The 8,551-nt window shown below is 47.0% G+C and overlaps 1 long non-coding RNA gene across 1 annotated transcript in view; it reads left to right on the top strand.

Annotated features, from left to right (window-relative positions):
- Positions 1 to 712: 712 nt before the first annotated feature.
- Positions 713 to 8,551, top strand: part of LOC123456353 — a 54,746-nt gene continuing 46,907 nt past the window's right edge. Inside the window, exon 1 of the long non-coding RNA XR_006634486.1 lies at positions 713 to 827. This is a non-coding gene — a long non-coding RNA (uncharacterized LOC123456353). The remainder of the gene's footprint in view (positions 828 to 8,551) is intronic.

Below are 8,551 nucleotides of genomic sequence, written 5' to 3'. Positions count from 1 at the left end.
TCTCTCTCTTTTTTTTTTTTTAATTTTTTTCATTTATTTTTATTTACTTGAGAGCAACAGACAGCGAGAGAAAGAGGGAGAGGGAGAGAGAGAGAGAGAGAATGGGTGCACCAGGGCCTCCAGCCACTGCAGATGAACTCCAGACGCGGGCGCCCCCTTGTGCATCTGGTTAACGTGGGTCCTGGGGAATCGAGCCTCGAACCGGGGTCCTTAGGCTTCACAGGCAAGCGCTTAACCGCTAAGCCATCTCTCCAGCCCAATCATTCTCTTTTATCTCCCTTCCAACCTTCCGCTTTCAAGATCCATGGCGGAGCTGGAATCAAGTCCCGGCCCACGTGTACCCCAGCCAGCCCTCTTCCCGTTTCAACCGTGTGATCACTGCTTCACGAGGAAGCCATCACAATCGTCCCCAAGCACCATTTCTCCATCCGTCGTGAGGCCCACACATTACCCTCCCCTTATGAAAAGACCAAGGGAAGGATCAGTGGAGTTAGCTTCGTTCAGCATAAATGCTGTTTACTGAACACCTGCCAGTTACTGGCCATAATCTTAGTCATCGAATTTCCTCCCTCACAGCTCTTCTATAATCTTCCAGAATCTTTTTTTTTTTTTTTAGGGAGAGGAAAAAAAAGGAAGCGCTGAGGATAAAACCCAGGGTCTCGAGCATGCTAGACCAGCATCGGCCACGGGTCCGCACCCCCGACCCCTCTCTCTCTAGGCAAGCTCGCCTGCAGAACCCCTCTGCCCCTCCACTCCAAGCCGTGTCTGCCCATTGCTCCGGCAAAGAGCTGGACTTGCGCGAAGTGACTCATCTGGAAAAGAACCAGGTGGGATTTGGTCTCGGTTTTGAGCTAGATCAGGGTGTGTTCCTCTGGGGTTCCCTTTCCCTTCTCCAAGATATATACTGGGAGTCATTTTATGATGGAAACAAAGAGGTTTCTATTGGCTTCTAGTAGGGGCAAGGACGAGGATGTTGGTCAATGTTCAGCAGTACATTGACGGGACAATGCCTCCCCCCCCCCCACCAGCCGCCCACGCACACACAACCTCAAATGCCAACAATGCCTTTCTTAAGAAAACTGGGCTGGGCGTGGCGGTGAAGACCCGCTCTCCCAGCACCCAGAAGGTTCAGGAAAGAGGGGATCACAAGTTTGAGGTAAGGTTACATTACATGGTAAATTCAATGCCTGTTTGGCATATACATACCAAGACTCTCTTTACAACAAAGAAAGCTGGGTGTGGTGGCGCACGCCTTTAATCCCAGCACTGGAGAGGCAGAGGTTGGAGGATTGCTGTGAGTTTGAGGCCAGCCTGAGGCTACGTAGTGAATTCTAGGTCAGCCTGGGCTAGAGGGAGGCCCTACCTCAAAAAGAAAAAAAAAAAAAAAAATTAACTAAAACTCCAAAGACAAAACCAAAACAAGAAGAAATGCTGGAGAGAAACATCTTTGTCTGGTGAGGCTTTCTAAATCCGTATTCTGATCCTGTGTTGTTCAATGTGGCCAGCCTGCCAACCTGCATTTGCCAGGTCTGGGGATAGAACCAGCGTTGGTGAACGCCGGGACTTTCAATTTTATATTACTTAATGTCCTCTCCTGTCCTACCTCCTCTTCCCTCCCTATCCCTCTCTTTGAGACAGGGTTCTCACTATCTACCTCAAGCTGGACCTCAAACCCATGGCAATCCTCCTGCCTCGGCCTCCTGAGTGCTTACATTAGGAGCATGAACCGTGATGACCGGACACTTTGTACTCTTGCGCCATGGGCAGTAGGAAACTTATGATCCCATTTGTATTTTGAGTTGTCTTTCTCTGGAGGAGTGCACTAGGACCCAGGGTCTCACCACACACCCCATCGCTTCTGTTTTATCTCACCCGCTGGTCAACTTCTGCCCCGGTGGCAGGAGAGGAATGGGTTCCCATTTGTCTGTATGTCCCAAAATGCTGTTTAGGTATGTCTTCAGGACCGGTTGGGAATTGGGAAAGATGGGGGACAGGTTTGGGGTGCCTCTCCTCCTGGGGATGCACAGAGAGGGCACAAGCAGAAGACAGCATCAACCTCAGGCTCCTGCTGTACCCGGTGTTAGGGGCCTGGGGCCAGTCTGGCTTATCAGCTGGCATTGATGTGGGCAGAGACGTAGAGAGGTCAAGACCAGATTGAGCTGGGCAAGCAACACAAACAGAAAAGCATGACATTTACTGTGTGGGGAAAAAAAAAAAATTGAGAAAAGGGCTGAAGAGATGGCTTAGTGGTTAAGGCGTTTGCCTGCAAAGTCAAAGGACCCAGGTTCAACTCCCCAGGACCCACGTTAGCCAGATGCACAAGGGGGCACACGCATCTGGAGTTCATTTGCAGTAGCTGGAGGCCCTGGCGTGCCCATTCTCGCTCTCTACCTGCCTATTTCTGTATCTCTCTCTCTCAAATAAATAAATGAAAATAAAATATTTTTCAAAAAAAAATAGAAAATGGTGGCCAAATCAGAAAACACAGAGCCTGCATTGTTGTCAAAGCAGCTGGAGAAGTAGAATTCAAAGAGAAGGCACAGAGAGCGAGGGAGCTCGGGAGCAGCTGGAGCAAAGCTCTGGAAAGGGAGGTTTTGTTTGTTTGTTTGTTTACATTTTTAGTTATGCACACAGTGTGTAGACAGCCATGTCGGTACCGTCGTTAGCCTTCTCCCTGTCCCCCCCCCCCCTTCCTCAGGGACCCTCCTCATTGGGGAATGTGGGTCATGCACTGTGGGGGTAGCCATCAGTTATGGGGAACAGGCAACGTCTCTGTGCATAATGTTCCAACATGTGGCTCTAACAACCTTTCCGCCCCCTCTTTCACGAACTTCCCTGAGCTGTGTTGGGTTCATTTTAGATCTGCTTCAGCCCATCGCACCTCACCAGGGCCCCAGCTGGAACCAAGAGTAACTGGGGAAATGAGCAAGAGCGCTGCTTTCTTGGTGAACCTGGTTACCAGCACAAGGGTGAAGGAGATAGATACAGGGAAGGGAGGTTTTATTTTTCTTCAAATATTTTATGTTATTTATTTATTTGACAGAGAAAAAGAGGGAGAGGGGGAGAGAGAGGGCACACCGGGGCCTCCAGACGCATGCACCCCCTTGTGCACCTGGCTTACATGAGTCCTGGAAAATCGAACCTAGGTTCTTTGGCTTTGCAGGCAAACGCTTTAACGGCTAAGCCATCCCTCCAGCCCAGGGAAGGGAGTTTTTGTACAAGAAAGTTCATAAGGGCAGAGGGCCAGGCACAGAAGTCAAGGGAGAATGATGGAGGAGGCGGAGGCAGCCTGGATTCAGATTCCCATTGTAACAGTGATGACAGCGTCAGCAGTGATGTTTGCTGACCACTTACCGATGTGCGAAGCCTCCGGGCAGCAAGAAGAGTGCCAGAGGGGAAGGGCATGGGCCTCAAAACCCCAGCAGCAACAAATGACATTTATTTAGTATTTTCTGGGCTACGCCCTTCACAGAATGCACATGACTCACTCGGTTCCCAGTGTCTCTGTAAAGTGTTGCAATCCTCGAGTTGTTTGATAAAGGAGGAAACTGAGGCATATAAACATTCCATAACCCGCCCAAGATTGTGCAGCCGGCCAAGGGGTTTGCATTTATAAAATGCTCAAGGGGGCCCGAGGCGATGGGATCAGCGGGTACGGCCCTTGCAGAAGTGTGAGGACCGGAGTTTGCAGCCTTCAGCACCCATGCAAACGCCCAGCAGGCACGGGGGCATGCATGTTGGTTGGAGACAAGCTGGCTATAACCAGATGAGGCCAACGAGTGAGCTCTGGGCTCAGGTGAGACCCCTTCCCGCAGTAAGCACACCCTAGAACCGCCGAAGAAGGCACCCAGTATCCGCCCCCAGCTTTCACGTGCACCTTGCACACATGCAGACAGTGCACACGCACCTGTCCACGCGGGCTGCACACGCCTGCACACATACAGACCTGCGTGCATACCGTACGCACACAAACATGTGAAAAATGTTCAAGAGCTGACAAGGAGGGTGGAGGGGCAGATCCATCCCCCCCCCACCCCCGGAACTGTCTGGAAAGGGGATCTGAAGGAATCACCCGGAGCCAGTGGCTCTCAAATGAGAGCAATTGTGAACCCACAGGAGACCGCCTGACCCCACCTAGACAAGACCATCATAACAGGGGGAAAAGATGGTGACATCAAAATAAAAGAGAGGGCTGGAGAGATGGCTTTGCGGTTAAGCGCTTGCCTATGAAGCCTAAGGACCCCGGTTCGAGGCTCGGTTCCCCAGGTCCCACGTTAGCCAGATGCACAAGGGGGCGCACGCGTCTGGAGTTCGTTTGCAGAGGCTGGAGGCCCTGGTGCGCCCATTCTCTCTCTCTCCCTCTATCTGTCTTTCTCTCTGTGTCTGTCGCTCTCAAATAAATAAATAAAAATTTAAAAAAATAAAAGAGAGTCTGATTGACACTGGAAAGGGGGTATGATGGAGAGTGGAGATTCAAAGGGGAAAGTGGGGGGAAGGAGGGAATTACCATGGGTTATTGTCTATAATTATGGAAGGTTTCAATTAAAAAAATAAAATTAAAATAAAAGCTGAAGATAGTTTTGGTTGTTACAGTTGAGATGTGAGAGATGTCGAAGGACGTCAATGGGTGGAGATCAGGTCCTCAGATGTGAAAGGCCCCTCATGACAAACAATTGTCCAGTCTCAAATGTCAAACATACAGACATACAAGACCTGGTTTTGAGCCTGGTTTTAAACCCTGCCTTGTCTGGTCTGAATTTTTTTTCTGTTTTCTTTTTTCTTCTTCTTCGTCTTCTCCTCCTCCTCCTCCTCCTCCTTCTTCTTCTTGTATGTATTCCAACTTTTTTTTATTTCAATTTTTTTTTTTGAGGTAGGGTCTCACTCTAGCCCAGGCTGACCTGGAATTCACTATGGAGTCTCAGGGTGGCCTCAAACTCACAATGATCCTCCTACCTCTGCCTCCCGAGTGCTGGGATTAAAGGTGTGTGCCACCACACCTGGCTTATTTCAAATTTTTGTTAACAGCTTCCATGATAATAAAAAATATCCCATGGTAATACCCTCCTCCTTTCACTTTCCCCTTTGAAACTCTACTCTCCATCATATCCCCTCTCTATCTCAATCAGTCTATCTTTTATTTTGTTCTTTTTTTTTAATTTTATTTATTTATTTATTTGAGAGCGACAGACAGAGGGAGAAAGAGGCAGAGAGAGAGAGACAAAGAGAGAATGGTTGCGCCAGGGCCTCCAGCCACTGCAAACGAACTCCAGATGCATGTGCCCCCTTGTGCATCTGGCTAACCTGGGTCCTAGGGAATCGAGCCTTGAACCGGGGTCCTTAGGCTTCACAGGCAAGCGCTTAACCGCTGAGCCATCTCTCCAGCCCAGTCTCTCTTTTATTTTGGTGTCATGATCTTTTTCTCCTCTTATGATGGTAGTGTCAGGCACGAGTGAGAACAAAGAGAGAGAGAATTGGTATGCCAGGGCCTCAGCCACTACAGTCAAACTCCAGGTGTGTGTGCCCCCTTGTAAGCATGAGTGGCTTTGCATGGTTGTGTCACTTTGTGTGTCTGGCTTACATTGGACCTGGAGAGTCAAACATGAGTCCTTAGGCTTCACAGGCAAACACCTTAACCACTAAGCCATCTCTCTAGCCCCTGAGTATTTTTCATCTGAACAGTGACAACATCTTTGTAATTGCATTTTTCTCTTCTCATCCTGCTGCAAACCAGGCTATTACTTCATCTTTAAAATTCTCCAGTGGCCTGGGATGACCCAAAAGGCAGCATAGTGCTGAGAAGAAGGGACAGAGGAGTGTCCAGCATTGAAACATCTCACACCTTCCAAGGCTCAGGGTCCATTGTGGGAGAGGTGGCGGAAAGAATGTAAGAGCCAAAGGAAGGGCACCACTCCTTACATACAACTGTCCGGACAGAATTTGGCCTTGATATCCAAGACCTCGCAGTGCCTAGCAATACCTACACAAAACCCTCAAAATAGGAGAAAAAGACGATGACATCAAATTAAAAGAGAGACTAACAGACAGAGGGAGGAGATATGATAGAGAGCAGAATTATGAAGGGGAAAGCGGGGGAGGGAAGGGAAATACCATGGTTTGTTGTCTATAAGTGTAGAAGTTGTCAATAAATAAATAAATATATATATGTATATTAAAAATAAGTAAATTGGAGGCTGGAGAGACGGCTTAGCAGTTAAGGCTAGAGGAAAAAGCAGGGGAAACCCTTCAACATATTGGTCTTGGCAAAGACTTTCTGAATACAACCCCAATTGCTCAGGCAATAAAACCACAGATTAATCACTGGGACCTCATGAAATTGCAAAGATTTTTCTCTGCAAAGGACACAGTGAATAAAGCAAAGAGGCAACCTGCAGAATGGGAAAAAATCGTTGCCAGCTATACATCTGATAGAGGATTAATATCTAGGATATACAAAGAACTCAAAAAATTAAATAATAAGGAAACAAATAAGCCGATCAAAAAATGGGCTATGGAGCTAAATAGAGCATTCTCAAAGGAAAAAATTCGAATGGCATATAAGCATCTAAAAAATGTTCTACGTCACTAGTCATCAGGGAAATGCAGATTAAAACTACATTGAGATTCCATCTCACTCCTGTCAGATTGGCTACCATCATGAAAACAAATGATCATAAATGTTGGCGGGGATGTGGAAAAAGAGGAACCCTTCTGCACTGCTGGTGGGAATGCAATCTGGTCCAGCCATTGTGGAAATCAGTGTGGAGGTTCCTAAAATAGCTAAAGACTGATCTACCATATGACCCAGCTATAGCACTCCTAGGCATATATCCTAAGGACTCATCTCATTTCCTTAGAAATACGTGATCAACCATGTTTATTGCTGCTCAATTTATAATAGCTGGGAAATGGAACCAGCCTAGATGTCCCTCAACTGATGAGTGGATAATGAAGATGTGGCACATTTATACAATGGAGTTCTACTCAGTGGTAAAGAAAAATGAAGTTATGAAATTTGCAGAAAAATGGATGGATCTGGAAAGGATTATACTAAGTCAGGTAACCCAGGCCCAGAAAGCCAAGCGCCACATGTTCTCCTTCATATGTGGATCCTAGCTACAGATGATTGGGCTTCTGCGTGAGAAGGAAAATACTTAGTAGCAGAGGCCAGTAAGTTAAAAAGGAGATATAAAGGGAAGAGAAAGGAAGGGAGGAGGGTACTTAATAGGTTGGTATTGTATATATGTAAGTAGAATGATTGAGATGGGGAGGTAATATGATGGAGAATGGAATTTCAAAGGGGAAAGTGCGGGGGGAGAGAGGGTATTACCATGGGATATTTTTTATAAACATGGAAAATGTTAATAAAAATTGTGAAAAGATACAAAATTAAATTAAATTAAATTTTAAATAAATTTAAAAATCATTAACAGAGGAAGAGCTGGTGGTGTGGCTCAGAGGATAGAGTGCTTATCTAGCAGGCACAAAGCCCTGGGTTTGGAACTCAGAATTTCATAAACTGGGTGATGGCATACACTTCATCCTAGCATTGGGAGGGAGGTGGAGGCAGGGAGATCAGTTCAAGGTCATCTGCAGTTACATAGCAAGGTTGTGGCTAGCCTTGGCCTACAAGAGACCCTATCTATACATAAATACATAAATGAATGAATAAAATATTTTAAAACATTACAAGAGATAAATGATGGCAACAAAAATATTTGTGGAATGAAAAACTTGAGGCTCCAGGCTTTCCTCAATGAGGTACAGAATAACATTATTATTATTTTTTTTTTTGAGGCAAGCCCAATAGACTGGTCTTTTTTTTAATGCAAGAGTAAGAGAGAGAGAGAGAGAGATAAAATTGGTGTACCAGGGCCTCCAGCCACTGCTGTGCACCCCTGTGAGTGCAAGAGCAACCTTATGCGCTTATGTCACTGTGCGTCTGGCTTACATGGGACCTGGACAGTCAAACATGAACCCTTAGGCTTCACAAGCAAGCACCTTAACCACTCAGCCATCTCTCCAGCCCCCTTACTTCATCCTAAGATAGCTCTTACTTCACCTCAGGTAGCTCTTTGAGCAACCAGACCTCCAAGGGCTTGCTGTGAAATTCCATTTCACGTATGTCACCCTCTCTGGAACTTTTTTTTCCACTTATTTATTCACTTATTTATTTGAGAGCGACAGACACAGAGAGAAAGACAGATACAGAGAGAGAGAGAGAGAGAGAGAGAGGGAGGGAGAATGGGTGCACCAGGGCTTCCAGCCACTGCAAACGAACTCCAGATGCATGCGCCCCCTTGTGCATCTGGCTAACGTGGGTCCTGGGGAATCGAGCCTCGATTAGGCTTCACAGGCAAGCACTTAACCGCTAAGCCATCTCTCCAGCCCCTCTCTGGAACTTTTAAAGTAAGTCTTGAGTCCGGACTGCTGCTCACTCACTCACCTGAATTCACTCCTTCCTTCTCTTTCTGCTCTAACTTTGAGGACAGATTCCTTCCTCATCCTGATGGCCTGCGGCCGCCCTCCGCCCAGCCAACAGAATGACCTTTCA

Source organism: Jaculus jaculus, chromosome 21 (assembly GCF_020740685.1).
Source record: "Jaculus jaculus isolate mJacJac1 chromosome 21, mJacJac1.mat.Y.cur, whole genome shotgun sequence".
Taxonomy (NCBI): domain Eukaryota; kingdom Metazoa; phylum Chordata; class Mammalia; order Rodentia; family Dipodidae; genus Jaculus; species Jaculus jaculus.
This window is presented reverse-complemented; position numbering and strand designations above follow the sequence as displayed.